This window comes from Equus caballus, chromosome 5, assembly GCF_041296265.1.
Source record: "Equus caballus isolate H_3958 breed thoroughbred chromosome 5, TB-T2T, whole genome shotgun sequence".
Lineage (NCBI taxonomy): Eukaryota > Metazoa > Chordata > Mammalia > Perissodactyla > Equidae > Equus > Equus caballus.
The window spans coordinates 58,819,625-58,835,421 of NC_091688.1; the positions used below are offsets into that span (position 1 = coordinate 58,819,625).

The 15,797-nt window shown below is 45.4% G+C and overlaps 1 protein-coding gene across 4 annotated transcripts in view; it reads left to right on the forward strand.

The window, feature by feature from the left end:
* NGF (nerve growth factor) overlaps positions 1 to 15,797 on the forward strand; it is a 149,788-nt gene that overhangs the window by 74,964 nt on the left and 59,027 nt on the right. For all 4 annotated transcript variants that reach the window (XM_070267176.1, XM_070267177.1, XM_070267179.1 and 1 more), the window contains one exon: positions 10,542 to 10,624. The gene's annotated coding sequence lies outside the window, so the exon portion shown is untranslated. The remainder of the gene's footprint in view (positions 1 to 10,541; positions 10,625 to 15,797) is intronic.

A 15,797-nucleotide genomic window follows, 5' to 3' on the forward strand; every position in this document is an offset into this window, starting at 1 on the left:
GAAAGTGTGTCCTTACCAGAGAGCCACCATTTCTGGTTGGGCTTTTCCTGTCAAGTATGGCATGGTAGAACATGCTTTCAGAAGTGTATGGAGTTTCCTCCTTGTATAATGCCTTCTTCTCCAGTCACTGCCGCCTCATGGCAAGCCCTGGCACTGCTTTGGACCAAGCGGCTCAGGTTTAAGCACAGGCTTGTGGGGTAAGATAAACCAAGAAAGCTAGGAATGCACCATCCATGCTTACCAAGTTCTGTTAAGGAAGGCTATCTCTCCCAAGATATTTATTAATTACAAATGGAAAATCTTCACAGAAAGTTATTTTACAGCAGAAAAACATGGCAGACAAAACTTAGCCAATTGATTAAGGTTAATATCACCAGTAATAAGACATCTCGATGTCATGTACTTCCCAATATGACAAACTCAGAAGGGCACATGACTTCTACGGTATTCATGCCCAAAAATGCTCACCACAATCTAATCATGAGAAATCATCAGAACAACTCAAATCAAGAGACATTCTACAAAAATCTGACCAGTACTCTTCAAAAGAGCTGAGGTTATTCAAATGTCCTTCAAGGGGTGAATGCTTAAATAAACTGGGGCACATCATACCATGGAATATTCAGCAAGAAGAATGAATGAATAATTGATAAATGTGGGAACTTGGATGGATCTCGAGGGAATTATGCTGAGTGAAAAAAAACAATCTCGAGAGGTTACATACTGTGTGGTTCTATTTATACGGCGTTCTTGAAATGACAAAACTATAGAGATAGGCAACAGATTAGTGGTCGCCAGGAGTCGGGGAGTGGGAGAGGAAGAGAGGTAACTGTGGCTCCTTCCTTGTACCAAAGGTATCCTTGTGATGAAAGTGTTCTTTGGTGGTGGTCACACAAATCCACATGTGATAAAACACACGCACAGACATATGCAAGTCCATGTAAAACTACTGAAATCTGAATAAAATCTGTGGATTGTATCCCTGTCAACTTCCTGGTTGTGATTTTGTGCTATCATTATGCAAGATGTTACCATTGAGGGAAACCAGGTGAAGTGTGTAGGGATCTCTCTGTATTATTTCTTACAACTGCATGTGAATCTACACTTATCCCCCCAAAAACGTTTTTAAAAAAATGTTGAGGTTGCAAAAGTCAAGGAAAGATTTAGGAGCATTCCCAGTTTGGAGGAGACTAAGTAGTCATGAATGCCATACAAGACCCTGAACTGGATACGGAGCCAGAAAAAGGACATCAGTGGAATAAAGTCTGTAGTTTGGTTGACAGTACTGTACTCAGGCACATTTCTCGGTTTTGATCAATGTATCATTGTTACGTAAGATAGTAACGTTAGGTGAAGGGTACATAGAACTCTCTATTCTTTTTGCAACTTTTTCTATACGTTTAAAATCATTTTTTTAAAACTTTAAAAGTTCTGTAAGAAAAGGTTTCTTTTATCCTAACTAATCAGAAATTTGATAACAGTCTTTTAAACACAACTTGGAATGCTAGCAAATTAGAGTAAGCAAAAAAAAAAAGGAAAAACAAAGGGCAAATGTAATATTTTAATATTCTTACCTGTAGGTTTCTTCAAATTTAGGACCACTTATCGCAGCCATAATATAAAATTCCAGAGTTTAAATATCTCATCAATACCACTATTCTATTACAGGAGCTCTACAATCTGCTCTGTTAAATTTGTCTGGTTTGATACTTGTTTCTTAGAGTGACTCTCTCCACCGATGACTGTCCTGTGAGCAAGTCGTCTCCTGCTCCCCTCGCCTGCGTTTATGGTGCAGACCAAAGCTGGTCTTGGGGCTACTTTGACTGGTTCCAAAGAACCCATCCAGGCTCTCTCTAGTCTAGAGGAATGATACAGCATGACTCAACATGTTTTTCAACACAGTTGGTTGAAATGAGATTTCTGCACACCCATGGTCTCAGTGTCACACTTTTAGGGCCAGGGAACTTGGAAGAGAGAACCAACTCCCCCCCTAGCAGTGTGCGCTGTGCAGGCATGTTCTCTGGGCTCAGCTCCCACCATGTTCTTAGGTCACGTCATCTAAATGAGCCAGGTTTTGCTGTATGTCGCCTTTTTCTTCCTTTAAATAAGTATTTTTCCAAGCATAGAATTCAGAGGAGAGGTCATTTTTTCTGCATGGGAATCTGTCTGCTTTCTTTTTATGGTCATTTCTATATCCAGAAGGTCCCAGGTCCAGTACGCCATGAGACATTCTAGTAAAGTTCCCTGAGCAAGCGTCCCTGTATTCACTTGCTGTGTTGTCACCTCGAGTCTCATTCAGAGGCCACTCCCTTCCTGTTCCCTTCAGGCTTTCGTTTTTCTACTTTAGTTTCTTCTTTGGGTTCTTATCTGTGCAGCTCTGGTCCAAGGCTGGACTGGTCTGGTTTTCGTCCATCTAACTGCAGAGGTTACAGCAGGATGGACAGAAGTTTGGACATAGCAGTCTGGGAAAACTTCTCCCATAAACCTGACTTGATACATCTGTCCTGCTGGCAGCTGGAGACCCATCAGGCGTCCAGCTGGCTCTTCGCCTCTTCCAAGAGGCTCAGACCCATGAGAACTCCCTAAGCTTCTTCACTCTGGCAGAAGCAAGCGTCCTGCCCAAGACAACCAAATGGGCTGGGCATATCACAGGCCCCAGTACACCACGAGCAGTCTCCCACAGCAGCAGGTGCATGAGGGAGATCCAGATGTCCAGCAAGGAGAAGAAGACTGGAGGACCAGACTTCACCAGCCCTGGTTGCTTTCGGAGCAACATTCTCCTAAAAAGACAAAAAACAAAGACCCCACTTTCATCTGTCTGGTTCTGCTAGGTGAACCAATAGAACATAAAGCTAAGTTCTCAACATCTAGACTCCTGAGTGAATATGTTTATTATTATTCAGCACAGCCAGCCTAGAACTTCAGGTACTTCATTTTCAAGCCAAAGTCGTCTGGCACCCATGACTTTAAAGAAAACCTGCTCTTCCACTCCAGTCTCACTGGCATGAGACCACCGTGCCCTAGAATGTTAAGGAAATCCATGGCACTGATATCTCAGGGTGTGTGGCTGCCCGGGGCTCTGGCCATGAGGGAGAAGGGGAAATAATCCAGGACAGGGAAGGAACTGGGTGCTATTTCAGGCCTGCATCAAGGGTCTCTGTCACTTTGGCGAGGCTGCTCAGCTGAGAGGGTTTCCAGACTCACTGCAGCGAGCAAGAGGGCTGAGCTCATCCCACTGGCAGGCTGCGGGTGCTTATTGGAGGTTGGCTAATGACTATCACATGGCTGGACTTAGATCCCGCATCCTGGTGCTCACAGCACACTCCAGCCACAGCCTGAGGTGCAAGGCAGCGCCAGGAGGGGGCCAGCCACTGCGATTCTCACCCAGCTTCTCACTGCACCTTCTGGTGCATCCAGAAGATCCTCGAAGGAGGGGCTTTGGGGCTCTGGCTGCCTCGGGTGCTGTAGGTGGGGGAAATCATCCATGGAACTCTGTGACATTTTCTTTCTGTTTATTCTTTATGTTTTAATGGAATTCTGTGGTCCAGACTTGGTTTCAGTCTCTGTGCTCTCAGAGTCAGCTACAGTACAAAGGAGAAAAAAAAAGAGAAAGTAGTGGGAAAAATTAGATTCTTGATTTGTGTCCAGATGGTACTGGACGAAAATAGACTCAGAGATTCTCACTGCAAACTTGCCTCTGGTATGACGCTCCCCTCCCCTCTTCACTTAAGGTCTCTTTGGTAGAAGAGGGAATGGGAATGGGAAAAATACTGGGAACATTCATTTTTCTTTTTCCCAGCCATATATTAGGCTTGCACAGGTTCCAGCTCAAGACTTTTGTAGAACACCAGGAGTCACACTACATGCAGGGGCCTGGGACGAAGTGATTTGAATCAACTTCGAAGAGACCCTTGGGAGGCTGGCCTGCAGGCAGGATGGAGATGGTGTGCTCTGCAGGCCGCAACAGTGTGTGATGCTCTGGGGAAGCAGCAGCAGCTGGCCTGGCTGTGAAGGGCCACACAGCCCTCCCTCAGCTCCATGTTCAAGGAACTCAAATCAACGGGGAGAGGCAAGGCGCAGGCCCTGGGCTCTGGGTCCACTGCCTGCAGGGAGCAGCAAGGTCTCATCCATGCGTCATTCTCCTTCACTTCAGAGAGATGCTCAGAGGGGCTTGGTGCCTCTGGAGGGCCAGCTAGAAGGTGGACGGCACGCAGTCCTCTTTGAGGATAGTATGGGGAGGTTGAGGGAGTCCATCTCTCAGAAACAGAAAGCCTGACAGAATTAATGGCTCACCTCAGATTCCACAGGGCAGGAGCTTGACAACAAAACCAAAGTGACCGCAGGGCCCCACCCGGACCAGATAGAAGCTATGTTCTCGAGTTTTCCCATCCCAAAGATTATTCCCCATCAGTCCTTTGATGTTCACTGGGAGCCCAGTGTCCATAAGTCGCCACATGATATGGGTGTCCTAAAGCCCAGGACTCCTCCTCGGACGGGCAGCCCAGTGGCAGTCAGTCAGGTGCCAATGAAATGAGTAGTGGCTAGATGAAAGCTGCTTTTTAAAAATGCAACTTTCTCACAACTAGGTTTCCTTCCTAATGTTTAAAGTGCCTTGGAGGACAAGCAGAGTCAGCGCTTGACTCTGGGTACCAGGGCTGGACAAGGAAGGAGAGCCAAAGAGATCTTAGAGACAGGGGCCAACAGACACCAGAACCAAGAACCAGCAGACAGTCCAAAGAAAGCATCCACTGACGGCCAGGCTGCACGGGGAGAGTCAGATCACAGCTATCAGGCTGTCACCAGACGCCAAGGCAGAGCAGACACTGGGAGAAGCACAGCCCGGAACATCTCAGGCCCCAGGACTCAGATGCGGGGACTTCTTCATAGTTTGCCTGGGGCCATATGTGGGTTCAGCCCTGATGTCTTCGTTCAGAGCCTGAGGGTTGGAACTAAGTTCTTTCAGCTTTCCTAACCGCTTTCCCCTTTATGTTAAGTAATTTCTCAACTTCAAATCAGCCTTAGGGAAAACCTTATCGTATGGGCCATGCCATGAATACGTTTGAACAGAGAATAGTAATATTTCACACTGTACAGTGTTTTATAATTGACCAAGCACTTTCGTATTTCTTGTCTCATGTGAGCCTCAGAATCACCCTGTGAGGTAGAAGGAAAGGACGGGGCTCCCTAGATCATTAGGCTCTTTGTTCATCATTGTAACCTTAGCTCTTAATATGCTGCCTGGTGCAGAGTAGATACTCAAATATTTGCTCAATAAAGGGGTGGGTGAGAGGGTGAATGGATGTACTTTGCCTGAATTTTCAAGCTAGATTCAATTCTCAATTCCACTTACTAGTGTGTGGCTTGTCCAAGCTCCTAAACTTTATTTTTCTCATCTATAAAATAGCAATAATTAAATCATTTCGGCTACCGCAATGGAAAAAAAGACACAGATTTGCTCAGTTCATAGTGATTGGGAATAAAGCCAGGGCTTGCACTGGGATCTCCCGATTCCTAGTCCACTGTTTGTCCCATTGTACTATGGTAGAGGGAGGGAGGGGACGATTGTGTGTTTATCTGTCAGGCTCTGCTTTAGGAACTTTAAAATCCTCAGAACAGCCCTGTGTGCTAAGTATTATTATTATTCCCAACTTACAGACAAAGAAACTAAGACTCAGAGAAGTTAAATGACTTGTTGACGTTTCACAGTGGAGCTGGGATTAGACCCAATGTCTATTTGACTTTAAAATCCAATTTTTTCACCACCTGCCATATTTTCTTTTTAGCTCACACCAAGTCCAAGGTTGGAGGCCCCAGGTTCCCTACCCACCCTGGAAACAAGACTGGCAGTGGCTGCCAGAGGCTCCAGGACTGCAGTGGAAACAGCCACCTGAGTGGTTGCCACAGTTTTAACTCCTGACCAATATATAGAAACAACCCTGCAAAACTGGAATATTTTGGCCCAAAACATGGCTGTCCATTGCCACATTCTGGATCGTCAAACTGCTCTCTGGTTGCCCAGACTTTTTTATTCCAGACATTTTGAAAAACAGCAGATAATGGTCAGCTTTATGAGACTGATTCTATGGAACCATTTATGGCCCAAAATAAACTCAAAGTATATGACGATCTAGCGTGGAAGTCACAGCATAGGAAAACTTAGAGGAACATGAAAACAGAGCTTAGTCTAAATCTTTTCATAGCCTTTCTATTAGAGTAATTGGTTGAGTTAACTTCCTGCCAGGAAACAAGTATACAAAGCAACTTAGTATCCCAAACTCTGATTCAGAATGTTCCAATATGGGGCACACCTGTGCTCAGGAGAAGGGGAAGAAAAATGGGGTGGAGGAGAAAGAAGGAACTTTAATCCTGGAACAAATGGAAACTCTTAATGGGTGGGGCTTGAATATGTCTGTCCCCAAGATGTAACTCACTGTCAGTTAAGGGTCAGCTACAAGTGACAAAGAATCCAGTCTAAATTAGTCTAAAGCAAAATATTAATTTATAGGTCCACATAACTTACAAGTCTAGAGGTGGATTGTTATAGACTATATGTTTGTGTCCCCCTCAAATTCATATGCTGAAACCCTAGCCCTCATTGTGGTTGTATTTGGAGGTGGGCCTTTTGGGGCTACTTAGGGTTAGATGAGGTCATGCGAGTGGGGTCCTCCAGATGGGTCTGTGCCTTTGTGAGAGGCGACCAGACAGAGAGCGCTCTCTCGCTCTCTCTCCCTCTCTTCCTCTTCCTCTCTCTCTCTCTCTCTCTCTCTCTCTCTGCCATGTGAGGATATAACAAGAAGGCAGCCATATGCAATCCAGGAAGAGAGATCTCACCAAAACCCAACCATGCTGGCACCCTGACCTTGGACTTCTAGCCTCGAGAACTGTGAGAAGTAAATTTCTGTAGTTTAAGCTATCCAGTCTATGATGTAGCTTAAACAAGAGCTGGAGCTGGCGAAGACAGGGTTCTAGCTTCAGGCATGGCTGGCTACAGGGGTTCAGAGCTGTCATTATTATCTTGTTTTTCTTTCCCAGTAGTATTTCAGCTCTCCTTACTCTCTTACGGCTCCATTCTCAGAAAAACTCATGCCCCAGTAAAACAAAAACAGCTCCCAGGTTCAAGTTGGAAGGGCAGCCTATATAGAGGCGTCTCCTTGTGTCCCAGAATTCCCAGCAAAATCTCATTATAGCTCACTGGTTCTGATGGGGTCAAGTGCCTATTCCCAAACCAATTTCTATGGCCAGACATGCTGATCGTCTTAGGCCTCGACCACATGCTTCACCCTGATTCTGTGGGCACAGCCCCACACGAGAACACAGAGAGAGGGAGAGGGGGTGCCGAAGACACAAAGGGCACGCAGTACCTCAGCAGGTTAGCGGAGCCTAGGTGGGGCTAGGTTGAATCCCGCAAACGAGCCCCTAGGACAAGAAAAGAGCAATACAGTGAGGGAGCAGATAAACACCAAATAAAAGGCTGACTTGTCTCAATAACCTTGTACACTGAGTTTATTATTAAGCTGTGAAATGTTTTATCCCAAATAGTAAGTTAAAAGGTGTAGTTTGTTAAGATGAAAATTCGTACCTCATGTAGCTTAAGTCCAAAACTCAGTGCACGGGATTCTGAAAAAGGGTTGGTTTATCCTATAGAAACGTTTTCTATTTAAATGACTACAGGTGTGCCTCACTCTCCATTGTGCATTCATTCCTAAATAATATATTTAAACTGAATTTGAGACCAGTGGATTGTATTTTCAAATCTGGGGCACTTAAAGAGGCTTTGCAAAGTACATCTATGGTGTGAAAAATCTCCCTTTTTTTGGGAGATTTTGGGTTGTGTCCTATTGGCTTTTTGTTAAGTGATAACTAGGTAGTATCCTTAAAATACACACACACACACACACACACACACACACACATGCCATACTCCAAAATCCGCAGACCACATAGCAGTAGCTGCTGAAGAATCTTAAAAAATTTTTTCCCCCAAAATCTTTTTCCACATGAGTCCATCCTTGGAATAAATCTATTTAAATTAACTTCCCCAGGCTGTACTCCTCCCCGGACACGAAATTTCATAAACAAATGGCCCTTCAGCAACTTGACAACAGAGAGACTCCAGCAGCCAATGCTCCCCAAGCCAACAAACCAACTTCTGTTTCAATATGTCTGTTTCCATTGGATCAAAGGTCAAGCTGCTGTGCATCTCAATGGTACCAATTAGCACTGGAGTGGGGCTACATGAAACAGATTTCCCCAGCAGCATCCACCCCACGCTGTGAGGCCATAAGGACAGATGCCAAAGTAGGCATATATCGTTTATGGATTGTTCTGATTTGTTGATTTGGAAATCTTATTTGAACTGTCGATAAAAGTTGATATTTAATCAGTACTAGAACTCAAGTTGTGCTTATTAGGAATTTTCTCTTGAATACGCTGGGAATTCAGAGGTTTCCTGCAGCCAGGGGCATGCATGGCAGTCTTTTAAGAAGAATCTCTTCCAGCTGAGAAGCTCTGGGATTTATGAATATGATCATGACATAAACATCTGAGAGCAGAGCAACAAGACCTAAGAGGACTTATTTTCAGCCTTTGTACAATATGAGCCTCTTTTTCAAGCACAAAAGGGGGGAGGGGCAGATTGCCAGGGACTTCCAAATGCTGCTGCTCTATTTCACCATCCCCTGCTGACCTCGCTGGAAGGAGGCGGAGCGCCTTCCCTGGAAGGAGCAGGTCATTCTCTGCCCAGTATAGTTTCAAGGCGCGCTTCTGCCTCCCCCAAGGGGCATCTCCCCTAGCCGTTCTCCTGATGCCAAAGCTCTTCCCGCACCGGTCACACTGCTTGGTTCCTCCGATTCAAAAGCAACTGTCCTGAGATGTGCTGGCTTAAATCCTCTAACATCTACCGTAGCGAGGTCAGAGCCTTTCCTGAGAGGCAGTATGGATGATACTGGACATTCATTATGGGAACTATCTCATTCAATCCTCCGAGCAACTGTATGGAAAGGCAGACAATTATCAACACCATTTTACAGGAAACTGAATTTAAAACCAAAAATAAGGAACTTGCCTGGGTCACACAGGGTTTGGGACGCAAAGGGGTTGGGAAGGGGATAGAAAAGTATGAGGACAGGGAAGCTTGACTGCTTCACAATTGTTCCTGGGGCCAGGCCCCCAACAAGCCACAGCACAGCTCTCTGCTTTCCCAGTAAGAGAACAGGGGCCAAAGCAGGGTGGGGCGAGGGCGGGGATTCTCAGCAAGTAAGGTGCATACAAGCGATGCACCCATCAGGTTCCCAGGTGGAAAAGGAAGGGATCTTGTGATTCTCCCTTCGTATCACCTGTCAATCGTGAACATGCTCGCATCCCACCGACTTGACGTTTTACACTTGGGGCCTGAAGGCTGAGAGTAGCCGCAGACAGGAAAGCGATTCCCCGCAGGCCTCGCGCAGTCAGACACTGGCAAACAGAATCCAGCCCAGAACTGAGAATTGTGCTACCTGATACTCTCCCCGCGCCTCCTCTCCCCACTGTACTTCTCAAAGACTGCCATATGTAATATATTTAAAAACATGGACCGCCCTCGTGTGTCCTCCATGCCAGGAATTTTCTCTCAGTATCTACACTTTGCTTTGTAATCCTAAGCCAGTTCCACCACAGAAAGCTCTGGTGTACCCTAGATGAGACAGATCAGGAAATTGCTGATTTTTCTCTGAATTCCCTCAGGCAGCTGACCTACCTGGGAAGGTCTGATATGCTGGACCAGAGAGTGCGCCAACATCCCAGGAATCCAGATGCTCCCCATTAAGACACTTTGTGCTGTTAAATTAATTTGTTCAATTAAAAGGAAAAGTGAGTCTCCGATAGCTCTCTTTGCAATTTCCCACACTTTGGGGAGTCAAAGTTGCCTGCAACATACTGGACAGGATCTGAATAGTTTGACCTCTACTCAGTGGCTTTGAGTCTGCTGGGTCGTTCATTTAACAAACCTATATTGAGCACCTACTGTGTGCCTGGCCCAGTGATGGCTGCTGGGCCTTCAGAGCTCCCCACAGAGACACACCAGAGACAAATCATGACAATAGCAAGTGGCCAGTCTGCCATAGAAACAAGTATGCCAGGTGCCCTGGGAGCAGAGTGCAGTGTTCAAGGCCACAAGTGAGGCTGACCGGCATGAAGTGTTTGCCGTTACAGAGCAGACTCAGGTTTCATGTGCACTCTGGTCCAGTTTTATACTTAGATTCAGAGTGCAGCAGGATGCTCCCTGGTAAAATGAATCCACGCCACCCATCACACATCCTTACATCCAGGGAAGTCCTGAGCAGGGTGGAGGCAGGTGTTTCAGGGACGCTGAGCATGTGCACTCTGGCCTGGCTGGAGGAGCTGGCCCCTCTGCAGTCCTCCCATGCTGAGGCCTGGGGACCTTGTGGGTAATGCAGGGGCCAGAGCAGAGTGAGTGCTGGCCAGCCTGCCCAATGCGCCAGTCATTCCAGCAGTCACTCACTCGTTCATGCAACAAATATTTATGCTGTGCCTTTTGTTACCAGATACTGCTCTGGGGCCCTGACTGAAAAAGGACAAAACCATGGCTCTAGGATGCTGACAGCCTATAGCAGCGAATCAGACAACGGTAAGAATAGAAAATGCTATTATTGTGTGCCAGTCTCTGTTCTGAGTGCTTTACGTATTTCACCACTCTGTGAGGCAGGCACTATTATTGGCCCCAACCTACAGACAAAGAAACTGAAGCACAGAGGTCAAGTAAGCTCCCCAAGGTCACTGGCTTGGAAGTGGAGGACTCAAGGATTTGAACCTAAGTAATACAGAGCCCATGCTTTCAACAATTACACTCTGCCGCAAAATAAATACCAGCTCTATGTTATATTAGGAGGTGATAAGTTCAGTGGGAAAAAAATGAAAGCAGGATAGGAAGTGGTGGAGTGTTCGTGTGGGAGGCGGTGGTTTATATTTTTAATTACAGTGGTCAGGAAAATCCTCAATCTGAAAGGGCCACTTGAGCAAAGCCTTAAAGGAAGTAAGGAAGTGAGTTATGCAAACATGTGGGGAAGAGCACTCCAGGGAGTGGATAGCAAGTGCAAAGGCCCTGAGAGGGAGTAAATCTTCTGTGTGGGGGGAGGTTTCTACCCCACCAAGAAATTCTCTGACCCCAGACTCAATTCTGACACTATCCACCCAAAGACAGTGCCAGATTCCACAGTCGCACAAGCCTACCCCTCCTCCCATTTCAGATGCCAATCACAAATGCAGGTTGTCACCTGTGCTTCTGACCCATTGGAGATTCCAAGGACCCCCTCCTTGGGTTTGATTAATTTGCTACAGCAGCTCACAAGAAACATTTTACCTACTGGATTACCAGTTTATTATAAAAGCATATGACTCAGGAACAGCCAGATGGAAGAGCCGCATAAGGCCAGGTATGGAGAAAGGGTGCGGAGGCTCTGTGACCTTTCTGAGCACACCACTCTCCCCAGATCTCCACATGTTCACCAACCTGGAAGCTCTCCAAGCCCCATCCTTCTGAGTTTTTATGGAGGCTTTGTTACATAGGCACAATTGATTAAATCATTGGCCATTTGCAACTGATCCAACCTCCAGACCCTCTCCCCTCTCCAGAGGTCAGGAGGGTGGGACAAAAAGTTCCAACTCTCTAATCACATGGTTGATTCTCCTGGCAACCAGCCCCCATCCTAGGTGTGATCCAAAAGTCACCTCATTAACACAGCAAGAGACACCTTTATCATTTTCATCACTTAGGAAATTCCAAGGGTTTTAGGAGCTCTGTGCCAGAAATGGGTCAAAGACCAAATACATAGTCTTTATTATAAGTCACAATATCACAGGGAGCCTGCCTGGAATGTGAAAGGGCATCTGAATCACTGCATTTGTGATTGGCTAAAGTGGAGGGAGAGGAAAAGTAGAATGAGATGAGACCAAAGAGGTAACGGAGTTGGGAAGTCATACCACGCAGGGACCTGGATGGCATAATGAGGACGTGGGGTATTTTCTGAATGAAATGGAAGCTGTGGTAGACATTATGCTTTTTGCTAAGTATTTCCCATCTTCTCCCTTCTGGCCTCACGATAGGATTGCCCTTCCTTATCCCTTTGAAGCTATGTGTGGCCATGTGACTTGTTCAGTCAACAAAATGGGAGCAGAGGTGATGTGGTCACTTTCAGGCAGAAGCTTTGAACTAGAAATAAGCATGATTGGGTTAAGTCACGGAGATTTTGGTGGTGTTTGTTACCTCACGGTAATCTAACCCAAACTGACTGATAGAGATTCCAAGAGAGGGTTTTGGGAAGAGGAGTTTTGGCAGGATCATTCTGGCAGCAGGTGGTGTTCAGAATGAACTGAAGGAAGACAAGGTTGGAAGGAGAGAAAGAAGTTTAGAGAGTATTGCTATAATTTAAGTGAGAGATGAAGATGATAGTCTATTGATCGTAGGTAATACCGGAGATAATGAAAAGTGATCACATTCTACATGTGTTAAGTTGAACCACTAGGATTTGCTAATGAATTAGACATTGAGTGGAAAAGAAAGGAGTGAAAGATGACCCCAAGGTTTTGGGTGTGGGCAACTAGAAGGATGAAAAAGCTCTCAACCCTCCAAACCACCCCCTCCATGCAACATACACACACACACACACACACATACACGCGCATAAGCATTTCACAAAAAGAACTATTTTTTGTTTGGCAGGCAGAATGCCTGAAATTTCACCATTGAAGAGTCAGTCCTCTTGAACAAGCATTGCCCTTTTCAAGCAGCTTATTTAAAAATGAAAATACCCAGTAGAGAGGTTGCTTAATGTGGATTGATTGATTTTAGCAACTTGCAATTCAAAGACACCCTTGAAATCATCCAATCCAAGCATCTTGTTTTATGTGAAGAAACCAATGTCCAGAGAGGTAAATGATCTTGCCCATGGTCATGCAGAAAATTGGAGTTGAGCTGTGATCCAAAGAGAAGGACTCCTGACTCCCAGCACATTGCTCTCTCCACTGCCTCCTGGGCAGCCTGGGCAAGGGGCTCCTGGCTGTGTGTGGATTTTGGAGGGGATGCAGGGAGCAGAGGATGTAAAAGGAGCATTGCCTCATTCACTATTTTGTGTGCACCAGTCCTGAGCAGGACTCAAGGAGTATCTTCTTTCAAGGTTGCAAACCCTTCCATCACATTAACCTTGACTTCACTGGTCCTGAGCCAGACCAAACCTGAGAAGAAAAATTATTAAAAGGAACTGAAAAAAATACATCCTGTTCAACTCTGTGTGTGTGTGTTTGACACTTATCAAGCATGGAGCACATTAAAGGGCCTTCTTCCCTCTGTCTTGTTGGTGTATTCCTGCCCCGCCAGCTTTGTGTCACTCTTCTTGCAAAGCATTCTTTGAGCTTCTCCCCATGGGTCGGGCACAGCTAAAAACAGACACTGCCAACACGCCTCTTCGTATCCTAGGACATTGTATCCTAGCATACCAACTAGAATCGTTTGTATTATGCATTTTTATGTCATGCTTGAAATTTGCAAAGTGCCTGACTATAATTTTTATTAGATTTTTACTGTTAGATGTACCTTTTAAAACAGCTATTTGAAACCATTAACACTGAAACCCCTCTCTGACTTTTGCAAATCTTGGACAACGGGCATTTTTAGTGACTTTGTCTTAGACCTACTCTGGGGTCTAGGGAAGCCAAACCCCCTTTTTAGGTAGTTAGTGACCAGAAGGTCCCCACGCGTGGCAGAGGGTGAGAGGCAACAAGGAGGTTTAGACCTCAATCTCCTCTTCTAAACAGAAGGCAGAGAAGAACCTGAAGAGAAAAACATAGCAAAAGAGATGCACAGCCTTAGAGGCCAAATAGCAACTCTCAGGGCCATTGGGAGCTGCAGGACAGCTTGTAATGTTTACCAGGCCCCAGTATTGGAAAAATGTGTAGAATAAACTGAAATCGTGTTAACTTTTCCTTCTAAAGTTTAAATGAATATCTGCAGTGTATAAAAGCATTGAAGAGTATATCAAAGCTTATAAAAATGTTCACTAAGACAGAGTGTTTCTAATGATTTTGCTTTCACTGGAGAAGAAATGCCCCCTTAAAAAGGCATACTCTATGCTTCATTCCTCTTTTGAAAGATCTGCAAATACTGCACTAGGTAAACTTCCCTTTCTTCCAACCAAACCAATTGTTTCTTCCCCTGCACACGTGCAAGGAGTTTGGAAAGACTGCTAAAGCCACACGTCAACAACGTGACATTATGCATTGCTTCTGGACACACAGCCTCTTTCATATATTAACTGCATTCTAAATTCCATTAATGACAATGCCATATGTGCTATTTTCAGTTTTTACCCCCATTTACTCATTTATTCCACTCTAACAGATCCCAGCTATTATTGAAGAACAGTGTTTAAGTCCTATTACAACAAAGATTTCTCTATAACGAATGCTCCAAACAATGGCCCATTTCTTGGAATAATTGTACTCAATTCAATTTAACAGCTATTACTGAAGACGAATTTTGCCAGGTACTGTATGTACTTAGCTCTGCTGAGGCAGAGATGAAAAAAGCTGAATATCTGATTTCAGAGGGCACAACACTTGAAATGACAAATTCCAACACAACAAAAGAATTGTGGTTGCCCCTTGAACTTTATTCTGATGGGACATAATATCGAATTCTAAGCGGGGCCGGTGGTTTTACCCTATAGGAATTTTAGGTTATTTTTTTCTTCTTTTTCATTTCTGCAGTGTTTGGTCAGGGGTCTGATGGTTCCTATGTTCTGTCACAGGGATGAGTCCTTCAGGAACTTTCGTTCCTCTGCAACAACACAGATTCACTTACAAGGGGGACTGAGGAGGCCTCCTCGTCACCTTAATCACACTGACCAGGTCTGACACTAGAATATTGGCATTGACACCACATGGCTGAATTAGGATTTATCTGTACCAAGCATATACCAGATGCAGCATTTAACCCCCGCTCCACCCCATCCTAAGACCTTGGGAGCAAAGCAGCTCTCTGTTTCATCCCAGGCCAGTGGGACGACATCACACATGGGAGCTTTTCTTCTTGGGCCTCTTGTGCAGGCATTTTTTCCCTCACCACAAAATGTTTTTCTTTTTTTAAAAAACGAACTTGTTGCTCCAACCGGCTTGGTATCTGGCTCTGGGTCCAGAACTTGAGAGTAAATGGTGAAGTTGAAATGTATTTCTGGATTCTGTGGTTTCAAAGCGGTTATTCTTTCCAAACCCAGGGTGGGCCCTCTGCAAAACTGTCAGGTTGGAGAAGTCTGCCTCTCCCTGTCTCTTGTCACCCCTCGCTTGATCTGAGCAGAAGGAAGTGCATCTATGGAATCCCATAATGGTGGCTTTATAGGGCACTCACTATGTGCTAAGAACATCCCACAGGGCCTGACCCACACTGTCGTATGTAAACCTCCCGATATTTCCATGTGCATCCCTGACCAGGATCCTCCTCCTCCTCTGAGGAATCCAATGCTCAGAGCGGTTAAGTACTTGCCCAAGGTCACAAAGGTAGTAAACGGCTGAGGCAGGCTGGACTCAGACCCAGGAGAAAAGAATATTGAAGGCCACTGGTCCAATCTCTAGGCCCAGACAGCCTTCTGTCAAATGCCAGCCACATTCTTTATGCTACATAATACAAAGGCATGCTACTTTCTAAAAAAGACAAAGAAAATTTCTCGGAAAAAATATAACTCAGCTCCAACAGAGGTATTCCCAGTCCTGGCATCACATCATGTAAGCCCAGGACTCACTTCTCCCCTGGC